This window comes from Pteropus medius, unplaced genomic scaffold (assembly GCF_902729225.1).
Source record: "Pteropus medius unplaced genomic scaffold, Ma_sr-lr_union100, whole genome shotgun sequence".
Taxonomy (NCBI): domain Eukaryota; kingdom Metazoa; phylum Chordata; class Mammalia; order Chiroptera; family Pteropodidae; genus Pteropus; species Pteropus medius.
Window position 1 is genome coordinate 12,155,720 of NW_024346062.1, and position 23,887 is coordinate 12,179,606.

A 23,887-nucleotide genomic window follows, 5' to 3' on the forward strand; every position below is an offset into this window, starting at 1 on the left:
TAACTGGATGGTGTCTGGGAACTCTATTCCAAAAAGATGAGCTCATCTACTAAATTGCAGAGCCCAGTCTAAAATTACTGCTAAAAAATTACAAAATCACTTTTTTCGCTTATAAGATGGTTAGATTCTAACCATGTATCCTTAGTGACTCTCCAAGTCAGGAACTTCTCAGATCAACATGGTGTTCAACATTTACAAGTAACACAGACAGTTCTGGTCCTTATGAACTTATCAATGATAAAGGTAATGTAAGAGCACTTTATTACTAAAGGATTGGAAAAGCTTCCAGAGATTATTAAAAATTATAGTCCCAAAAGGACAGTACAGTAAAAATTCACCAACCCTTTTTATTATGAAGACTACTAATATGAGTCATTACATCCCAAAGCAGTAGAACTAATGAGCATATAATAATAGTTTAAGCTCTATGACATTTTAACAAAATATATGACAATGAAGTAGCAAAAACAGGCAATGTCCCTAATGTTTTCCAAAAATAAAAGGAGACAATGTAGTATTTTTTATTTGAGTTGATTCAAAAGCACCTGAAGTTCAAAGATAGTCTCATACCAAACTGTCCTCATTCAAAAGAAGTTTTAAATAATTCTTAAGTAATTGAAGGTTCCTGATCTGATAGGGTTACATAAATTCATGTTCTTCATTTTTTCTCCTGGTTTTAGAAGAGGAAATGGGAAGAAGTAGTTCTGATTATCAGTGGTTTTTTCCTCCAAGTTGAAATGCTTACATTGGTCTAAAATCATTGATTTAAACGTATATTAATAATCAGGATAATCATTTTCTGTAACAAAATAAATTTAATCATCTATTAGGGCATAGTTTCTCACATAAAAATGATCTGAATCTCTGTCATCTTCCATTCACTTCCTGTCAGAGTTCAGGAAAAAAATTACATTGAAGAATTTTTAGGAAATTGGTTGAACACATTTCAGAAGATTATCAGATCAATTTTATGTTTTCAACAGTTTTACATATATTTTATGGTGAGGATGTTGTTATATGTCTGCTAGTAGGAAACTGGCATAATGATTACTGCGTTTACTGGTTAACTTATTAAATAGTCAACCTTTTCTAAAGTTTATTCCATGGCACTCTGGCTTTGTGGGAGGTCAACAGCTATTGATTCAAAGTTCTTTCTGAAGTTTACGAAAACTCCTTATTGCAGTTTTTCTCAGAGGCTTCAGTGTGATCATCGGCACTATGGTATACAGAAGGGAGGATTTCAGTGTGTGTCATCTCCCAAACATATTCGACCAATAAGTTTCTCTTGGGAAAGTTTTGAGGACTTTTATTTCACAAAATACACTTCAGAAAATTTTGTTCCAGAGGTAACATAGATATAAATTGGAGTTGTAGCAGGATGAAAAATAGGAGAAACAAAAGTGAGAAAGAGCAAATAAATCCTTAAGTCACTTATTTCTCAATGTTACTTTCCTTAAATGTAAAATGCTATTTACTAGCTGTAATCTTGAGCAAGTTCTTTAATCTCTCTCTTTCTCTCTCAATCTCTCTCTCTCTGTTTTAATCTGTAAAAATGGGACTAATAGCAATAATACATTGCAGTTTGTGATGAGAACTGGAGTTAATGTATGTAAAATGCAAGTATAGTACCTGGCACATGGTCCTGCTTGAAAAATGTAGATGACTATTATTATTTGAATATTTTGGTGCAGCTTATATGAACTGGCTGTTTTCTTTTGGTCATATAGCAAAGACATTCATTCTCATTCTAGCCTTCTCATATTTTCACAATATTAATTTCCAAGTGAAAGATTCTGAGAAGACCTGCTCATAAGAAGCCTGCTTACATTTATTGAATCCAGCATTTAGATATGACCAAGGAACCTGTCTACCACTGTTGCATCTTGGCACTCCTGGTTCCACAGAAAAGTAGAGTTATTTGGATAGCACGAGACAACTTCTGGTTTATCATCGCATGTATTATCAGATTCCATCCTTATAATCAGTGAGGTTGGTGAGGCAGAAACCATTATCTCGAAATCAAAGACATGGAAACAGAGGCCCAGAGAGGTAAAATTATGAACTGCCCAAAGTCACAGAATTGGCAAGTGGCAGTATCTGGACTCAAACTCATGTTTTGGGATTTAGAGTTAGTGTGTTGAATATTTGCATTTTAAAATAATTTAGTTTAGTCCAATACATATTTATTGCTTTGCTGCTATATGGTAGGTGCTGTGCTAGGTGAGGTGATATAAATAAGAATGAGACATTTTTGTCTTTATCCTTGAAAAGTAATCTAGTGGTATTCAGAAACTTAGAACACAGAAAAGAAAAAAAGAAACTGGTGATTCTGAGTAGTTTTCTATGGTAATGATCTTTGTGAGATGCTTAATGGCATTTAGTCCCCAAGAGGCCACCAGAAGAGAATTTATGGTGACCATAGCAAAGACTTTGTTTAAGAGTGGAAGTTGAAGAACTCCCTGTATGGTGAAGATCGTGGTCCTTTCTATGTTCATTTACAGTCACTAATAAACCGCACAGTAATGGAGAATGCTGTGGAAACATTTGCTGTGGTTTTTATAACTCTTCAGCTTGAAACACCTCCATTTCTTGTGTCTATACTTCCTTCTCAACTGATCACAGAAATGTACTGTCAACGTTAGAATGCCTAGTTGTCAGAATATCACATAAAAATGTAATTTTCCTCTCTTTGATATATTTCTATTGTATTGTCCTTATTCCTTTTAGCATGCTTATGTTTCCCCACATTTATTACTTATCTTGACTACCTACTGAACTGTTAATGCCTGTTTGTTCATAGAATTACTTGGACATGCTCTTGTCATTAGAATCCTCTATAAAAAAAAAGTCAAATCTGAGTTCCAGTCAAGACGGTGGGGCGGGGTAGGTAAACGCTGTGCATGCCTCCTCCCATGACCACGCAAAAATTGCAACTAAATTATAAAGCAGTCAACCTGGAGAACGACCTGAAGACTAGCTAAACGGAACTCCTATAACCAGAGATATAAAGAGGAGACCACATCAAGGCTGGTTGGAAAGGCAGAGATACAAACAGGCTGGTCCCACACCCACATGTAGTGGTCGAGCATTAGGAGACATATCTCAGCCCCCCAGAAGAGTGAGGGGCCCCAGCCCCACACCAGGGCTCCCTAGCCCAGTGTTCCAGTGCTGGGAAGAGAGGTCCCCACAAAAATCTGGCTGTGAAAATCAGTGGAAATTCTGGCTGTTTGGGTGAGATGGAGGCAGCTGGAAATCCAGATGTCCCCTTAAAGGGCCCATGCACAGATTCACTCACTTGAGGCACTCACTCTGGGTTCTGGTGGAGGGATGGCAGCTCCTTGGGAGGTGCCAGAGACACACGGGAAGGACTGTGCTGTGTGGCTTCAGGGCAAGGGCTGGAGGGAAAGCCGTCATTGTTTTTTTGTTGAGCCCTCTTCCTATGTAGCCTACAGGAGAGCTCTATCTTGCCTGTATTGAGCCCTCCCCTAACATGGCCAAAACTGAATTTATGGATTTCGTTAACCAATGTCACCATAAAAAAAACAAAAACAAAAACAAAACACAAAAAAACACAACTGGATCTGCATTGGCCTGGTGAGATCTTGCTCCAACTGGTGATTCTCTGAGGCCCCACCCCAACTCACAAATTGCCCTGTGACAATTTTGGATGGTTACTGGGCAACCAGCCCCACCCTTTGCTCTCTGCAGGAGGTTCCTTTGGCAGCAATCAACAGGCTTCTGGTTGCGTACCTCGCACCTCCGGAGACACTTTTGGTGGAGGGCAACCAGCCCCGCCCAAGCTGCAGTATTCTTGAACAAATCTCAGGGGTCTGTGGGCCCGAGGTGGGCCGCGACTGGTCTTGGTGTAAGCTGAGACTTTTGCGAGTGGCCATAGGCACAGAACTGGCAACAAATCTGCATCTACACCAACCTGGGGAAAACCACTTACTCCAATCTGGTGATTCCCTGAGACCCTGCCTCATCCAACTCTTGTACCTCTGAGGCTCATTCAGTTGTTGAGCCTTATATGAGCAGCTGTCAGGCAGCCTTATGCCTGGAGGCGCCCTGGACCTTTTGCTGAGCTGCACTCACGGACCTGGAGGTGTGTGAGAAAGTCCACACAGCCGACCTTGGTCACTGTGTGGACTTTCTCACACACCTCCAGGTCCAGCTCAGGCAGTGACCAAACACCGATAGCTTTTTAGCTCCTATTAGGTGGCTCTGGGCTGGCCACAGGCAGCAGCTGACCTTGGCCTGCACAGGAGCCCCTCCCAAGGGGCTCCAGAACCAACACACCCAGAGGCTGGCATTAGACCTCAACAGAACACCACCTGATTAGCCCCACAAGTGACACACCCAAAGAGTGGTCTCAAGAGGCATACTCAGACGCTAGGACTAACCCCACTGTGTGGGATGAGCCTCCACACAGCAGCTCATACATTGTGGAAATGGCTAATCCTCACAGCTAGACAGCCTGAGAGTCAATCTCACTCACTGACATGCCAACAACAATCATGGCTCAAATACAACAGGAGGGCACACACAAGCACACAAGGGTCACTCCTGGAGTACGCGGTACAGGTGATGAGGGAGATTGTGCCACTGAGCCATCTAGGACACTTTCTACATAAGGCTACCCAGCTAAGACTGGGAGATGTAGCAGATCTACCTAACGCATAGAAATCAACACAGAGACTCAGCCACAATCAGTAAATAACAACAACAAAAAACATGTCCCAAATGGAAGAACAGGAGAAAACTCCAGAAAAAGAACTAAATGAAATGGAGGCAAGCAACCTACCAGATACAGAGTTCAAACAATGGTTATAAGGATGCTCAATGAATTTAGGAGAATAGATGAACTCAGAACTTCAACAAAGAAATAGTAAGCATTAAAAAGGACACAGAAATCATAAAAAAAGCCATTCAGAAATGCAGAATACAATAACTGAAATGAAGACTACATTAGAAGGAATCAATGGAAAACTGGATGAAGCAGAGGATTAAATCAGTGATCTGGAAGACAAGGTAGCAGAAAACATCCAATCAGAACAGCAAAAAGAAAAAAGAATGCAAAAAAATTGAGGAAAGTTTAAGAGACCTTTGACAACATTAAATGTACCAACATTTACATTAAAAAGGAACCAGCTGAAGAGAGAGAGCAAGGGATTGAGAGCTCATTTGAAGAAATAATGACAGAAAATATGCCTAATCTGGTGATGGAAGTAGACATACAAGCCTAGGAAGCAGAGTCCCAAACAAGGTGAATCCAAACAGGCCCACATGAAAACACATCATAATTAAAATGGTAAAGGTTAAAGACAAAGTGAGAATCCTAAAAGCAGCAAGAGAAAGGCAGCTAGTTACTTAGAAGGGTACTCCCATAAGAATGGCAGCTGATTTCTCAACAGTAACTTTGCAGGCCAGAAGGGATTGGCATGAAATATTTAAAATGATGAAAAGCAAGGACCTACAACCAAAAGACTACTCTCCTCAGCAAAGGTATCAATTAAAATTGAAGGTGAGATAAAGGGTTCTCTAGGTAGGAAAAAGCTAAAGGAATTCACTACCACTGAGCCAGTACTACAAGAAATGTTGAAGGGACTTCTTCAAGAGGAAGAAAGGGGGAAAAAAACCCATAAATATGAATAATAAAATGGCAACAACTGTACCTATCAATAATCACTTTAAATGTAAGTGGATTAAGTGCTTCAATCAAAAGATGTAAGATAGCTGAATGGATAAGAAAATAAGACCCAAACACATGCTGTCTAAAAGAGACCATTTCAGATCAAAAGACACACACAGACTAAAAGTAAAGGGATGGAAAAAAATATTTCATGCAAATGGAAATAAAAAAAAAGCTGGGTTAGCAATACTAATCTCAGACAAAATTTAAACAAAGTCTAAAACTTAGACTTTAAACAAAGGCTATAATAAGAGACAAAGAAGAACATTACATAATGATAAAGGGATCAATTCAACAAGAGGATCTATCCCTAGGGAACATTTATGTACTCAATGTAGGAGCACTTAAATATATAAAGGAAATATTGACTGACATAAAAGGAGAGATCGATGGTAATACGGTCATAGTAGGGGACTTTAACTGGACAGAACTTCCAGACGGAAAACCAACAAGGAAACAGCAGCCTTAAATGACACACCAGAACAGATGGATTTAATTGATGTTTTTAGAGCATTTCAGCCCAAAGCAGCAGAATATATATTCTTCTTAAGTGCACGGGGAACATTTTCCAAGATACATCACGTTAGGCAACAAGTTTCGGTAAATTTAAGAAGACTGAAATCATATCAAGAGTCTTCTCTGACCACAATGGTACAAAACTAGAAATCAATTACAAGAAAAAAAACTGAAAAATATACAAATACATGGAGGCTAAATAACATGCTACTAAACAATGAATGAATGGGTTAACAATGAAATCAAGTAAGAAATAAAAAGATATCCTTAAACAAATAAAAATGAAAACACAGGCCCACGGGGGGAGAGGGCTCAACACAATTAAGACAGCACCTGCCTGTACTGCACAGGAGGAGGGCTCAACACAAGGGTAATGGCAGCTGTCCCTCCAGTCCTCACTCTAAATCCACACAACTCAGTCTTTCTCTTTATGTCTCTGGCACCTCTCCAGCTGTTGTCCCTCCATCAAAGCCCTGAGTGATTGCCTGTGGGTGAAAAGAATTTCTTTTTATAAATAGGCCTAAATCCTTGTGGCATGTACTTGAAGCGTGTTACAGGGAAAAGGAGACGGCTGCTTTAAAGACATCTCCAGTATCACCATATTTGCTGACCATAGATTACTGCAGGTTCTTGTTCACCTGGGAGCTCTGAAATATTCTGATGAACTGCTGGAGAAGGTCCTCAAAGGAGAAATGTTGTTGTATGGGAATAGGCAAGAGTGTTCACTTTGGCGTGTTGAGCTGATCCGAGATTGTCTTCTGGAGCTTATTGAAAAAAAAAGGGTGAAAAAACAAGTAGAGAGAGCAATTCTATTCTTCTGGATTACTGCTTATGGATCTATGCCTATGATCACAGGGAAGATATGAAGAGAATTCCATTTTATTGAACACATTGTATATATTATTGACCCAAAGTATAGACTGATCCAAAGAACAGTACACGTTTTTATATCACATAATCATTTGTACAATTTGTACACTTGGATATTAAGATAAGGGGGTAGAGGTTATAGCAATAAGAATACTGATTACCCAGTCTTGCTTTAAAATTTTTTCCCAGCACGTCACTCTGTATTCCCAATTTTATGCTTTTTCTTCCTGTTTGGTTTTGACTGCATTTTTCCTTTTTTATTGACACGTAACAGGAATAGTGAAGAAACTTTAATGCTCTCTTTAAATTTCAGATTTCTTAAAATTAATCACGCCTTATAATGTGATTACTCTTCAGTGATAATATTTCCTCTAGTCAATTGGTATCTTTTCTCAAGGTGAAATAACTTTCTACATTCCTTAATCGTTTTCTATGAGAGGGGCTTGGGTAGGATCTTTGCTGTATTAATAATGCTGCTCTTGTAAAAAAAAAAATCAATCTTGACAACTTATTTTAAACTTTTTATTGGTAATGACAGTAGGTTTTGTACATAATGATTTTCAAATTAGTACATCTGTTGGTCTAGTATTTTTTTCGAGAGTAACTACATTGGTACTGAATAAATATTTAAAAAAACTTTTTGGAAAAACAAAACAAAACACAATTACCCCAAACCTATGGGACACAGTAAAAATGTCCTACGAGGGAAATTCATAGCAATACATGCCTACCTCAAGAAATAAGAAAATTCTCAAAGAAACAATATAACCGTATATTTGAAGGAAGTAGAAAAAAGAACAGCAAGCAAAGCACAAAGTGAGTAGAAGGAAATAATAAAAATCAGAGTGGAAATAAACAAAATAGAATCTAACCAGACTCATCAAGAAAAAGAGAAAGCGCAAATAAATAAAATTAGAGATAAAAGAGGAGACGCGACAACTGACTCCACAGAAATACACAGTATTATATAAAAAAAAGAAATTATATGCCAACAAATTGAACAATCTGGAAGAAATGGATAAATTCCTAGAAACATACAATTTTCCAAGACTGAGACAAGAAGAAACAGAAAATGTGAATAGACCAATACTACTATGAAATCAAAATCAGTTATTAAAAACTTCATACAAACCAAAGTCTTGGACCAGATGACTTCACAGGTGAATTTTACCAAACGGTCAAAGAAGAATTAACATTTATTCTTCTCAAACTATTCCAAAAAGTTTAAGAGGTTTGAAGGCTCCCACTCATTTTACGAGGTTACCATTACCCAGATTCCAAAGCCAGACAAAGACATTATAAAAAAGCAAATTATAGGCCAATATTCCTGATGAACATAGATGCAAAATATTTAACAAAATATTAGCAAACTGAATTCATCAATACATTAAAAAGATTATATAGCACGATAAAGTTGGATTTATTCCTGAGATGCAAGGTTGGTTTGACATTCGCAAAGCAATTAATGTGATACATCACATTAACAAATTGAAAGTTAAAATCATATGATCATATCAACAGATGCAGAAAAAATGTTTGACAAAATCCAGCCTCCGCTTATGATAAAAATGCTCTGCAAAGTGGGAATAGAGAAAACATACTCAACATAATAAAGGCCACATATGACAAACCTACAGCTAACATCATACTCAATGGGGAAGGCTAACAGTGTTCTTAAGATCAGGAAACGGATAAAGGATGCCCACTTTCACCACTTTTACTCAACATAGTTTTGGATGTCCTAGCCACAGCAATCAGACAAGAAAGAGATATAAAAGGCATCCAAATTGGAAAGGAAGAAGTAAAACTGTTATTATTTGCAGATAACATACTATAAAGAGAGAACCCTAAAGATTCCTCCCAAAAACTGTTAGAACTGGTAAATGAATTTGGTAAAGTAGCAGAATGCAAAATTAATATTCAGAAATTGGTTGTATTTTTATACAACAATAATGAATTATGAGAGAGGAAAATTAAAAAAAATCTCATTTACAATTGTATCAAAAACGATAAAATACCTAGGAATAAATTTAACTCAAGAGATAAAAGACCTGTTCTTGGAAAATTGTAAGTCATTGAAGAAAGAAATTGAAGAAGATACAAATAAGTGGAAGCATATAACATGCTTATGGATAGGAAGAATTAACATTGTTAAAATGGCCATACTACCCAAAGCAATCTATAGATTCAATGCAATCCCTATAAAATTACCAAAAGCATTTTTCATAGACTAGAACAAATAATCTAAAAATTTATATATTATCATAAAATTTATATATAACCCCAAATAGCCATGGCAATCTTGAGGAAGAACAAAGTTGGAGGTATCACATTACTTGATATCAAACTATACTACAAAGCTACAGTAATCAAAACAGCATGGTACTGGCATAAAAAGAGACACCTAGATCAATGGAACAGAACAGAGAGCCTAGAAATAAATCCACACCTATACGGTCATTTAATCTATGACAAAGGAGGCAAGATTATAAAATAGGGTAAAGACAGTTTATTCAATAAATAGTGTTCGGAAAATTGGACAAATACATGTAAAAAATTGAAACTGGACCATCTTCTTACACCATATACAAGAATAAACTCAAAATGGATTAAAGACTTAAATGTAAGACCTGAAATCATAAAACTCCTAGAAGAAAATATAGGCTGCAAACTCTTTGACATTGCTCTTAGTAATATTTTTTTCTGATATATTTCCTCAGATAAGGGAAACAAAAGAAAAAATAAACAAATGGGACTACTTCAAACTAAAAAGTTTTTGCACAGCAAAGGAAACCATCAACAATACAAAAAAACCTACTGAATGGGGAAAGATATTTTACAATTATACATCTGATAAGGGGTTAATATCCAAAATATATAAAGAACTTATACCACTCAAGTCCCCCAAAACAAACAATCTATTTAAAAAATGGGCAAAAGACCTGAACAGGCACGCCTCCAAAGAGGACATACAGATGGCCAATAAACATATGAAAAGATACTCAAATGTCATTAATCATCAGAGAAATGCAAATTAAGACCACAATGAGATATTACCTCACACCTGTCAGATTGGCTATGATCAATAAATCAAAAAACAAGTGTTGGAGAGGATGTGGAGAAAAGGGAACTCTTGTGCACTGTTGGTGGGATTGCAAATTGGTACAGCACTATGCAAAACAGTTTAGAGCTTCCTCAAAAAATTAAAAATAGAATTACCTTATGACTCAGCAATTCCAGTTCTGGATATTTATCAGAAGAAATCCAAAACACTAATTCAAAAAGATATATGCAACCCTATGTTCACTGTAGTGCTATTTACAACAGCCAAGATATGGAAGCAACCTAAGTGCCCATCAATAGACCACTGGATAAAGAAGTTGTGGTACGTGTACACAATGGAATATAACTCAGTCCTAAAAAAATGAAATCTTACCAACATGGATGGACCTAGAAGGTATGAGGCAAGTGAAATAAGTCACACAGAGAAAAGACTAATACCATACGATTTCACTTATATGTGGAATTTAAAGGAACAAAATAAATGAACAAACAAAATGAAAACAGACTCAGATACAGAGAACAAAGTAGTGATTACCAGATGGAGAGGAGGTTGCAGTGCTGGGTAAAAAAGGTGAAGAGATTGAGAAGTACAAATTGGTAGTTACAAAACAGTCATGGGTATGTAAAGTACAGTATAGAGAATATAGCCAATAATACTGTAATAACTATGTATAGTGTCAGGTGGGTACTAGACTAATTGGAGGGATTGCTTCATAAATTATATAAATGTCTAACCACTATGCTGTATACCCGAAACTAAAATAATACTGAATGTCAACTCTAATTGAAAATTTTTTTAAAAAAAATCAAATCTTTCCTTGATAACAGCAAAACTTTTATCATCACCACTTTGCCGTTTGGAAATTTTCCTTCTTAAAATCATTGTTGATTAGTTTTCTGACTGAATCTGGGATCCATTCTTCTGTTCTTATCCTGGCAGCCTTTTGTTTCTAAAAGACCAAGTTGATTACTCACTCACTGACATGTTAGTCATAGCTTTAGATTCACAATCCAATCATCTCTTTAACTTGGTGTGTCTGCTTCCTCTTGAGAATATCTATTTGTAGCGATAGTGTAGTAAAAAGCATACCGGGCTTGGAGGCACTACCCCTGGGTGAGACGTCTAAATCTAACACTTTCTAGCTTTTTGATTCTGTGCAAATCACTTGGCTTAGCCTCAGTTTCTTTATGTATAAAATGGAGATAATAATAGCACCTATTTCACATTTTTGTTTTTGAGGATTCTATGAGATGATATATGAGAAAGTATTTTATACATTCTAAAGTACCATCCAAATGGAAATATCAATTGGCAGTTTCAGATATGTGATTTTTGCGTTCTTTACTTTCTACCTAGATTTCCTCTAAGAGCTTGTTTTTTGGTTATTATTATCATTTGCATATAAATGTGTATATATACATATGCATACATACAGAAAAACAAAATACAGACGTTTCTGTAATAAGTACTTAACTTCAAATGTTATGTTTTCCAGAGGAAAAAAATATACTCTTAAACAAAAAATCTTTCAAAAATTCTTTAAATGCTTTTCAAAAGTCAAAAGGAGATTTTACTGGGTGGTGAACACAAAATGCCATATACAGATGATGTAGTATTGAATTGTACACTTGAAACCTATATAATTTTATGAACCAATTTCATCCAATAAACATAATAAAAAGATAAAAAATAAAAAAAAGAAGGGAATACAAAAAAATATAGGTGCTAAGTTCTAAATACTAAAAGTGACAAAATAATGTATGTTTTATTTCTAATCTGAAAAGCCTGTTATTCTCAGCAACCCACTCTTTTGAGGAAAATGATCATAAAAATATGACTGTTTAAAGCTTCTGGAAATACATGAAACAATTTTAACTGTGAATTTGGTTAAAAACTAAATTTAATGCTACTGTGTGGCTTTTGTATTAATAAGACTCCAACTAAAAAGAGCTATTTCTATTCCATAGAAATAATTTTAAATTCATGTACTATTTACATTTATTTTGGAAAAGTATCTTAAAAAGACACTAGTCACTATTTTAATTTTTAACATATTTTCACATTTAAGTAGATTTAAAATGAAACGAACACAAATGCAACACTCTACACATCTTTCTTTTGTTCCCTCCTTACTCTCCCAAAGATAACACTATCCACACTGTATACAGTTTTTGAAATTTGTTCAAGGATGGATTAGGCCTTTGGATAATCACTTCCATGGTTTAAAAAACTTTTAATTTTGAGAGGACCCTGTGTTTCAATAAGGCTTACCAGGACTATAAATTCGTTAAAGCTTTTTAAGGTCGGGGACATTTCATGTCTTTTTCATTTTTTTTTTTTTACACTATCTGCATCCATATATCAGAGAGAAGACTGAGAATTGTATAAATACGTAAGTTAATACTTTTCAGTCCCTGTAGATCTGAGATAAAATGAATGGAATATCAATACCATAGAAACTGTGGCCTCCCCCAGACCACAGAAAATAGTAACAAATCCCAACCAATGCACACCCTTTTGAATTTGTTGGGAATCTCCTACTGTTCTCTGAAAGACTGGGCTAAAAGTGGGAAAACTGAATTATAGTTATTGTTGGTAAGATCAGTGCACTAGGCTACTTTGAAGGAAGCTGGATATTAAGTTCCTTTGGGCCTTTCTGCCTTTCTTCTAGATGTGTAATATCTGATCTTTCATGACATGTCTTGTACTTTGTCAGCAATCAACAGAAAATATATAATAAAAATGGATATGATGATTATTTCTCAATAAGAGATGTTAAATAATAAAAATAATTCAGTGCCTTGTAGGCTAAGTACAATGCTGTCCTGAAGAATATAGATTTAGAATAATCTTATAAAAGCTCAGTTCATTTTAGTTCAAACAATTCCTCAGTGCCTTGCATATGCTGGACACTGTTAGGCAGTGGGCATACAAAGAGAAACAAGATAGAGGACTCATTCTTGAGATTACAGTACCTTTGGAAGGAATCTAAGACACACCTGCCTTATTTCGAATTGCACTTTATGGTAAATGGCATTAAAATAAAATTTCAATATTATATGAAAAAATTATATTTAGATGAATTCTGCCTCTAATGAAAATGACACTGCATTACAAACTTTTCAAATTAAAACTGACAGATTATTTCTACTATACTGTACCTTCAGCAAAATAAACAAATATAGAACCCTTTTGCTAAAACACAGTAATTACATTTGCTATAACATCTACTGTTTTCTTTAAAACAATAATTTTTATTTTTAATAGGTTTTTAGTAAATAAATGGCTATTATCTACATTAGATAAGCATAAGGATATGTATAACATTTTCTCTGTGAAGGCGTAATGGCCTTCTATCTGATTTTAAGTTAGGCGTCTTCATGTTTCTAATGGAATATACCAAATGAACTATAGCTTGTCTGTTATCTCTCTTAGTCAGTAACACAAAATACGGCCACCTAAGATTCTCATCAGAGGTCTTAGCCTTGAATTCTCTAATACTCAATTCCTGCCAAAAATGTGTTTGAGACAATAATATTCAAGAATCATATTTAAGGTACATTTATATTATCCATTTTCTAGATTTTACATCTTTGGTTATAGTAAAGTTTCTCATCGCTGAGTTATGAAATAACATTATAGTATTATAGGCTTTTATTTTATTGTATTATATTTTTTCCTACTCTCTCTTCATATAGGCATTTATTGATCATTAATAAAAAAGTTAACAATGTCAGAAAGAGAAATTAAGAAAATGCTCCTTTATAATAGCATCAAAAAGAACAAAGTATCTATGAATAAATTTAAGCAAGGAAATGAAAGATCTATACATTGAAAATTTTAAGACATTGAGGAAAGATATTGAAAAAGATACAAAAAGATGAAAAAATATTCTGTGTTGGAAGAATTACTACTAGTAAAATGTTCATTCTACCCAAAGCAATCTACAGATTCAATGCAATCCCTATCAAAATTTCAACAGCATTTTTCACAAAAATAAAGCAATCCTAAAATTTGCATGGAACCACAAAAGATGCTGAATAGCCAAAGCAATCTTGAGAAAGAAGAACAAAGTTGGAGGCATCATATTCCTAATTTCAAACTATATTACAAACCTATAATAATTAAAACAGTATGGTATCGACATAATAACAGATGTATAGCTCAGTGGAACAGAATAGGGAACCCAGAAATAAACCTATGCATATAAGGTCTATTAATTTTTGACAAAGGAGTCAAAAATGTCCAATGGGGGAAAGGATAATCTCTTCAATAAATGGTGATGGAAAATCTGGACAACTATAAGGAAAAAAATAAAACTGGACTCCTATCTTAGTTACACAAAAATCAACTCAAATTGGTTAGTTCCCTAACACAGGTCTTGGCAATGATCTTTTGGATTTGACAACAAAAGCAAAGGTAACAAAAGTAAAAATAAGCAAGTGGGACTATATCAAACTGAAAAGCTTCTGTAGAGCAAAGAAAACCATCAACAAAATTAAAAGGCAACCTATGTAATGAAAGAAAATATTTGCAAGTCATGTATCTGATAAGGGATTAATCTCCAAAAATATAAAAAACTCATACAACTCAGTAACAAAAAAAAATGCAATTAAAAAATGGGTAGAGGAAACGAAAAGACATTTTTCCAAAGAAGACAAACAAATGGCCAACAGGTACATGAAAATGGGCTCAACATCATTAATTATCAGGAAATGCAAATAAGGAGATATCACCTCTAGGATGGCTATTATCAAAAAGATATGAGATAACAAGTGTTGGTGAGGATGTGGAGAAAAGAGAATCTTTGTGTACTGTTGGTGGTAACATAAACTGGTACAGTCACTATAGAAAACAGTATAAGAGGGCCTCAAAAAATTAAAAATAGAACTATCAAGTGATTCAGCAATCCCAATTCTGGGTATATATCCAAAGGAAATGGAAATAAGATATCAAAGAGATGTCTATACTCCCATGATCACTGCAGCACTGTTCACAATAGCCAAGACGTTAAAACAACTTAAATTCCATTAATGAATGAATGGATAAAGAAAATGTGGTATATAAAAATAGAATACCATTTAGCTATGACAAAGAAGGAAATTCTGCCATTTGTGACATGGATGGACCTTGAGGGCATTATACTAAGTGAAAATAAGCCAGGCAGAGAAAGACAAATACTGCATGGTATCACTTACATGTGGAATCTAAAAAAAAAAAGTCAAACTCAGAAACAGAGAGTAGAAGAGTGGTTGCTAGGATCTGGAGGGTGGGGAAAATAGGGGGAGTTTGGTAAAAGGGTACAAACTTTCAGTTCTAAGAGAATGAGGGCTGATGTATAACATGGAGACTATATCTGATAAAACCATTGTTATCAGATTGTTATCAAATTGAAATTTGTTAAGAGAGTAGAATTTAATTGTTTTCACTAAAAAAAAAATTCAGGTAATGAATGTGTTAATTAACTGGATGGGAGGACTCCTTTCGTACTGTATATCAAATCATCATGATGGACACTTTAAGTTTCTTACAATTTTGTCAATTATATCTCAATAAAGCTGAAAAAAATAGAATATTTTAAAAATCAACAGTATAAAGAACATGGCATTTTATATAACACTTCTGTGGAATATATAGCTCATTATGTTTCTGGATAAGAATCACGTGATTGATTTCATTTCATTTTAATTTCAACCAACATTTTTTTCTAAGAGTATGGGATGTGGTGGTTAGGCAAGACAGATGTGGTCACTGACTTCAAAGAATTTATAATCCGATGAGGTAAAGACACTAAACAAATATTTCACAAATAATTAGTTGTTTACAAGTAAATAATTTCTTTGGCATTTATTGCAAGGAAAATATCTTTTCAGATAAGTGTATATGCTTTTGCTTTTCAAGTGAGGAAGATACTATCAACTATTATTTTCTTTTTTGCCTTACTAGGAAGCTAAATTAATTGCATTAATTTAATGCAATTATCACATCATAGGTTGATGGACAATATCTTCACGTCTTTACTTAACTATTATGTTTTACATATGTCTTATTTCTTACAGGCTGGCCAAGGAAAGAAAGAAGAACAAGGCACAGGGAGGGGACTAAGCTATACAGCATAAAAATTATGTCTTTTTAAAGTTTTATTTCACAGTTACATTTGAAAACTAGAATCATCCTATATACCCACCATTATATAAAACAGTATAAGATTATTATAGAAGTTCCGATTTGGAGTTGTCTCTAAAACCTGTGATGCTACAAAAAAAAGGGGATCTCAATTGCTTTTAACCCCATAACAAAAACAAAGAACTGATTAAAATACCATGGAAGTACCACAGAACATATTATATAAAAAATCAGAATTTCGTAATCTTTTGAAACACTGCAGTACTTTAATGGTACTTCTATTAGTGCCTAACAGTTGGAAGGATTCCACAGTTTGGCTCCTATAAAGTGGTTTTTGACAGCAAATGTGCAGGAACCAGAATCTATACTGAAACTTGAATCTGAGCCACTTAGACATTATGATGTTGCCCAAATGTGAAGTGGTTTCCATTGGCAATGCCATAATATCTTCTCACTGAAGCATGAAACTGAGTTTAGGGGATATTTAGCTACCAAAGAAGCAGACATTAGCTAAGTCTTGATCAGACAGAAAAAAATTTGAGAAAGACTTTCTGGCATTCATTCAGTAGAAAATGAAGACAAGAAGAAGCCAAATAAGTTAACAGCTCTAAAGAGAGGCTAGATATTGTGGTGCTCTAGAGTCTTCAACATCATTGCCATGCTCATGGATGCCAATAAACATTTATTGAGCTCTCACCATGTGTAAAGCACAGTGAGAAGGGCTTTAGTTACAATGGTCTTGAAGGTCAAGAACCTTACATTATGCCTCTTTACAAATCCTTGTGCCTGGCACAGGGTTTTTGAAGATAGCAGATATTCAGAAAATATGTATGGATTGTATGAATGAGACTGCAACAAGCTTACAGTCGTACTGGGAGATAGGGTAGAGGTGACTTCCTTGCTAGCAAAGGTTTTTATCTTAACCTGCTTATACTGTTTATATCTAGTACAGTGTTTAGCACATAACAGGTATCTAAAAATAACTGGTCAATCAATAATGTGCAAACAACTTTATAGAAAACATTAATGAGCACTAACTATGCTTTAGATGCATTACTACATTGAATTCTCAGAAAGTGGAAGTACCATTATTGAACATATTTAAGAGATGACATAGCTAAAGTTTATAGGGGTTAAGTAACTTGCTTAGTTACCTAGAGAGTAAGTTGACAGGCAGAGATTTGAACCTCGGCAGTCTGAATGCAGTTCACACACTTCACTATTATACTGTATATGCAAAACAGATAAACAATATTTTAAGACAGCATTTGTTAAAGGCCAGCTGAATGGCAGAGACAATTGGTCTTCTGAATTTAGAATAAGAAGTGATTACTAAGGAACAGCGTAATGAAGAAGGTGGAACTTGAGGTGGGTTTTGAAAGAAGAGTAGAATAGTTAAGTAATGATAAAGCAAGAAGACAAATGAACAAAGGAGTGGATAGAGATGCTCATAATGTATATGGAGATGAGTTAGACTTACTTGGTTAGAATGAAAGAGTTTGTGTAGGACACTAGCAGAAAATCTGATTAGAGATTTAGCAGGAACAAGAGAGTTAAGGACTTAAGAGTTTAGATTTCATTCTTTAGGTACAAGGGGAGGCAAAAAAGTTTTTTCATAAAGAGGTGTGAAAGTTGCTTTTTAGGAAGATATATAGGATATAAAGGACATGAGCTTGGAGACCATGAGACCAGTTAGTTGGAGGTAAAGAAGACCTGGATTAAGATGGTGGCAGTGGGAATGGAGAAGAAATTACAGATAAAAGAGAAAGAAAGAACCAACAAAACATGACTGCCTTGATGCTGGAGAGATGGATGAGTCAGTATCTGTGTGGTAGATACTGGTAATGTCACTATCAGAAATGGGAATGTTTAAGAAGAAGAGTTGGTTTTGGGAAGATTACTAAGCTTATAAACTTAAAACATTTGATTTCTGTAGGTTTAAGGCACTTATTAATCAAATAACAAACATTTGGAACTCGATCGAGTACAGGAGGCAGAATGGTGAGCAGGCAACGGTCCCTGTTTTCACACACCTTAGAGTTTATGAGAAAAGTGAGGCATTACAAAAGTAATTATAACAACATTGATGAGTGTTTTGATGGTGATGAGATACAGAGTGTTATGGGAGCATATGGTAGGAGCGTACACAGAGTTTAGTCTGGGACTTCCTTGAGAAAGAGAGGTTTAAACAATAGTTGATGTTAATAGTTCAGTGCCCCAGATCAGGAATAATGATTTCTTTAAGGCAGGGTACCAGAGGTGTCAATCTTACTACTTGCTTACCGATCACTCCAATCACCCCTTCAAGTGAAACTACATTACATATAGACCTGTTTGAAGGGATAGCAGTAGGGGCCATCTTTTGGACCACATGACACTGGCCATCTTTTGAACTATATGACACTGCATCTCCCATCCACAGCTGATTGAGCCAAGGATGGACACCGAACGAAGTGCAGCTCATTCATAGGACCATCACCTACAGTCTGAAGCAAAGAGGTGAGAAAAAATAGTTTTCTTAAGAATCTGAATGGGAGAAACAAAGAGATTGGCAGAAGACTGCAGTTGAAATAAAGTCAGAACTAGAGAGATGAAAAGGCCATGAATATGCCAAAGTTCTGAGTGGGCAGAAAGAGCAAAGGAAGAAACTGATCAACATACAGTGAATAGAGAAATTAAAGAGAAACAGAGATTCCTCTAGAGAAATATATGTCTCATGAGAGACAGTTGGCAAAAGTAGCTGTTTTGTACAGCAATATTGTCAATGACTTTCCAATCACAAGATGATGAGTACCCTCATGATAACCCATACCAGATTCATTTCACATCAGAGAAACATTATAAAGTCTAAATAGCTTAAATTAAAATTTCAGTATAGAGTTCAGTTTTTATGCATTTTCTGTAAGAACCTTTTTTAGGAGACAAACTATAAATTCAATCCAAGTTAGCTGAGTGGGTCTCTATGACTGGTAGACAAAGGGCTTAATTAAAACACATTATTCTTTCAGGATAAAAGTAAACTAAAAAGGAGATACTGTATTGAGTTCAGCTACCAGGGTAAATAAATTATAATATATAAAAACAAATCTGTTTGCTACCTTTAAATGTCTTTAATTGTCATAATTATAGCATTCCTATCTCAACACAGATGCATATGATATATTCTTAGGAAAACTGCCACAACTGTTGATACTTATACTCAAGTGTTATATTTGTATGTTGTATATCACACACACATACATGAATATATTTATACATACCTAACTCAATATCCTTAGTAAGACATCAATTATACAAATGTACAAACAGAATTACGACTTCCTCACAATTCTGCATGTGTGCCAGAAACAGTGAGGTGATAATCCCCAATATAATTATTGTCTCTCTCCCCTGTAGCTTCTCAAGTACATCACTGGGTAGATAGAAGGTAGATGGGATTAAGCAAGTCTGCTCTTAATAACTTTATCTTTTGAGTTTTATCCATATGTTCTTATTTTGTCAGCCAGTCTTCTGTTTTCCTCAACTGTGCTTTCTCCATTCCCTCTCCTGATTAAAACCAAACTATAAACAACTGTAATTAATCAAGCAATAAAACAATTTGGTTATTTATGCCACACAGTTTTCAGGCTAAAAATCTGAACTTTCTATCAAGGTACTATTTGGGACTAAGGGTAAGGTGGCTGAGCTAGTATTCCCCATTCCCTGAAAGAAAGCTAGAAGTTTCCTCCTAGTTTTTCCTTTTCCACTTGGGCTAAAGTCAGTGAATTAATGTCAGCCTACGAGATTTGAGAGAAAATTAGGAGAAAACGAGAAAAGAAGCAATTTTAACTGGTCAGGGGAAAGAGATAAGAACAGGTTGACTATATGCCCATCTCTCTCCTGTTGCATGCAAAGGTGGCTGTGGGATGGACTGTTTAGGGAAAAACTTGTCTAAGAGCATTTATGACAATGAAGTAAGATTATCCTTCTTCCAGATCTCAGCTGGGCTTCAACGGTGGGAAGTGGATCACGCAGTGAAAAGAAAAGGGGATTATCAACCTCCTATTCAGGCCTTGGTGACAATAAACTAAAGGTAGTTTATATATGGTCAATTATAAGTATACTCGAAATAAATAGTGGGTTGTTTTCTTAATGAAATATCAAGTGTTGCAATGAAAAATTATACCTTTTTGTCTAAGTAAAAGTAATTTGTTTCCAGATATAATTTCTTCAAGAGCGAAGAAAACTCTTTAAAGAAATGAAGGTAATATTTTATAATATTAACTGCATTATTTAAAACTCATTTAATTTTACAGGCATACCTCGGAAATATTGTGAGTTTGGTTCCAGACCACTATAATAAAGCGAATATTGCAAGAAAGAGAGTCACAAAAATGTTTGGTTTCCAAGTGCATATAAAAGTTATGTTTATACTGTACTCTACTCATTAAGTGTGCTATAGCATTATGTCTAAAAGAATGTACATACCTTAATTAAAAAATACTTTATTGATAAAAAAAAAAGCTAACCATTATCTGGGCCTTCAGTGAGTTGTAATCTTTTTGCTGGAACCTCTTGCCTCTCTCTTGATGGCTGCAGACTTGTCAGGGTGCTGGTTGATGAAGGTTGGGGTGGTTGTGGCAATTTCTTAAAATAAGACAATGAAGTTTGCCACCTCGTTGACTCTTCCTTTCATAAATGATCTCCCTGTAGCATTTGATGCTGTTTATTAGCATTTACCCACATTTACTTTATCAGGTAAGTATGTCATATTCTAAATCATTTGTTGTCATTTCAACTATCTTCATAGCACCTTCACCAGGAGTAGATTCCATTTCAAGAAACCTTCACTTTCTTTGCTCATCCATAAAAAGCAACTTCTTATCCGTTAAAGGTTTTATCATGAGATTGTAGCTATTTAGTCACATCTTCTGGCTCCACTTCTAATTCTAGTTATCTGGCTGTTTCTACCTTTTCTGCAGTTACTTCCTCCACTTAACGGTTGGAATCAACTTCTTCCACATTCCTGTTAATGTTGATATTTTGACCTCTTCCCATGAATCATGAACGTTCTTAATGGCATCTAGAATGGTGAATCCTTTCCAGAAGATTTTTTAAAAATTATTTCTTATTATTATTTATGCCTACAGAAACTGGTCTTCCTAGGTGGTCTCCCATCCAAGTACTAACCAGGCCCGACCCTGCTTAGCTTCCGAGATCAGACGTCGGGCTTGTTCAGGGTGGCATGGCCCTAGACCATGGACTGTGGCTCCACTGGGGCATGAACTCAGGACTTTCTGCGTGTGAAACTGACGTACTAACCGCTATGCTATGGAACCACGTCCACCTTTCCAGAAGGTTTTTAATTTGCTTTGCCCATATCTGTTAGAGGAATCACTAACTATGGTAGCTATAGCCTTATTAAATGTATTTCTTAAATAAGACTTGACAGTCAAAATTAATCCTTGATCCATGGGCTGCAGAATGGATGTTATGTTAGCAGGCAAGAAAACAACATTAATCTCGTATGTCTCCATCAGAGCTCTTGGGTGACCAGGTGCATTGTCAATGATCAGTAATATTTGAAAGGAACCTTTTTTTCTGAGTAGTAGGTCTCAACGGTGGGCCTAAAATGTTCAGTAAACTGTATTGTAAACCGATGTGCTGTCATCCAGGCTTTGTTTTCCCATTTACAGAGTACAGGCAGAGTAGATTTAGCATAATTCTTAAGAGCCCTAGGTTTTTCAAAATGGTAAATGAGCACTGGCTTCAATTTGAAGTCATCAGCTGCACTGGCCCCTAAAAAGAGAGTCAGCCTGTCCACTGAAGTTTTAAAGACAGGCATTGTTTTCTTCTCTTTAGCTATGGAAGTCCTAGATGGCATCTTCTTCCAATAGAAGGCTGTTTCGTCTTTACAGAAAGTCAAACCCATTGTTTAGTGTAGCCACCTTCATTAATCTTCTAAGATCTAGATAACTTGGTGCAGCTTCTACACTAGCACTTGCTGCCTCATCTTGAACTTTTATGTTATGAAGACCGCTTCTTTTCTTAAGCCTCATAAACCAATGTCTGCTACTTTCAAACTTTTCTGTACCTTCCTCACTCTCTCAGCTTTCATAGAATTGAAGAGACTTAGGGCTCTGGATTAGATTTTGGCTTAAGGAAAGGGCTCTGTATTAGATTTTGGCTTGATCTTCTATCCAGACCACTATAACTTTCTCCATCTCAGCAATAAGGTTGTTTCTCTTTTTTATCATTTGTATGTTCACTGGAGTAGCACTTTCAAGTTCCTTTAAGAACTTTTCCTTTGCATTCACAACTTGGCTGTTTGGCACAAGAAGCCTAACTTTTAGCCTAACCCAGCTTTCAACATGCCTTCCTCACTAAGCTTAATTATTTCTAGCTTTTGGTTTAAAGTGAGAGACATGTGACTTTTCCTTTCGCTTCAACACTTAGAGGCTATTGTAGGGTTATTAATTGGCCTAACTTCAATATTGTTGTGTCTCAGGGCATAAGGAGGCCTGAGAGGGAGAGATGAGAAATGGAGAGTTGGTGGAACGGTCTGAACATACATAATATTTATGGATTAAGTCTGCCTTTTTACATGGGCAATGTTCATGGTGCTCCCGAATAATTACAGTAACATCAAAGATCACCGATCACAGGTCACCATAATAAATATAATAATAACAAAGTTTGAAATATTGCGAGATTTACTACAATGTAACACAGAGACATGAAGTGAGCAAACGATGTCAGAAAAATGGCGCTGATAGACCTGCTTGACCCACGGCTGCCACAAACCTTCAAATGCAATATTTGTGAAGCAGAATAAGGTGAAGTACAATAAAACAAAGTGTGTTTGTACTATAATAAGATGAAAGCTACCAAAAGGGTCATGAATCAATAGTGTTCTGATAAACATAAATTTAGTAAGGTAGGTGTTACAAAACATATTCTCTTGAACATACCATGGTAATATATATACATAACATAAATTATATAAATAAAGTTGTATAAATAAATACATCAGCTCTACCCTTACGACACATATTACAAGACCTTACTAGTAAAGATAGACTGAAGGCATCATATCATTTGGGGATTTAATAATGCATTTCTTAGTGTCATGTTTATATACAGGAATTTACTTTACACATTCAGATTTAGCTATACACTTAGAGAGCTGATGTAATGTACTAAAAAAACTAAGCATTCATTTACTTCTTTTAATAGTAAAGATAATAATGAGTGCATGTTAAATCATTTTACTTTAAAGAAAATCAATCGAGTCATAGATAATAGATTTTGCAGCTTATATAACGTGTCTAATTTCTACAAAGTACTTAGAAGCTGCTATATATACCCCAAAAAGCATTTAATATCTACCTCGATTACCAGAAATATGCCACTAAGGTATTATCCATGGTTCACAACAAACTTGGACAATAACAAGTTTGAGTGAATGAAATGCGAGCTAGGAGAGAGAAGAAGGTAGGCCGGAACCAGAAACATTGATGGCAGAAATATAAAGTTAACAGTTCTAACTTTAAGAAAACACAAATGAATTTTTATTATTTAGAATGTGAGCTGATAGAACAAAGAGGGGGCAAGTACATGGTGTCCTATTACTGTAGAAGCAT

General features: G+C 35.4%; 1 protein-coding gene and 1 pseudogene across 4 annotated transcripts in view; both read right to left on the bottom strand.

The window, feature by feature from the left end:
• The window catches only part of ARB2A (ARB2 cotranscriptional regulator A), a 356,272-nt gene that overhangs the window by 23,372 nt on the left and 309,013 nt on the right, over nt 1-23,887 (bottom strand). The window lies entirely within an intron of this gene.
• Nucleotides 21,386-21,501, bottom strand: LOC120612658 (uncharacterized; annotated as a pseudogene).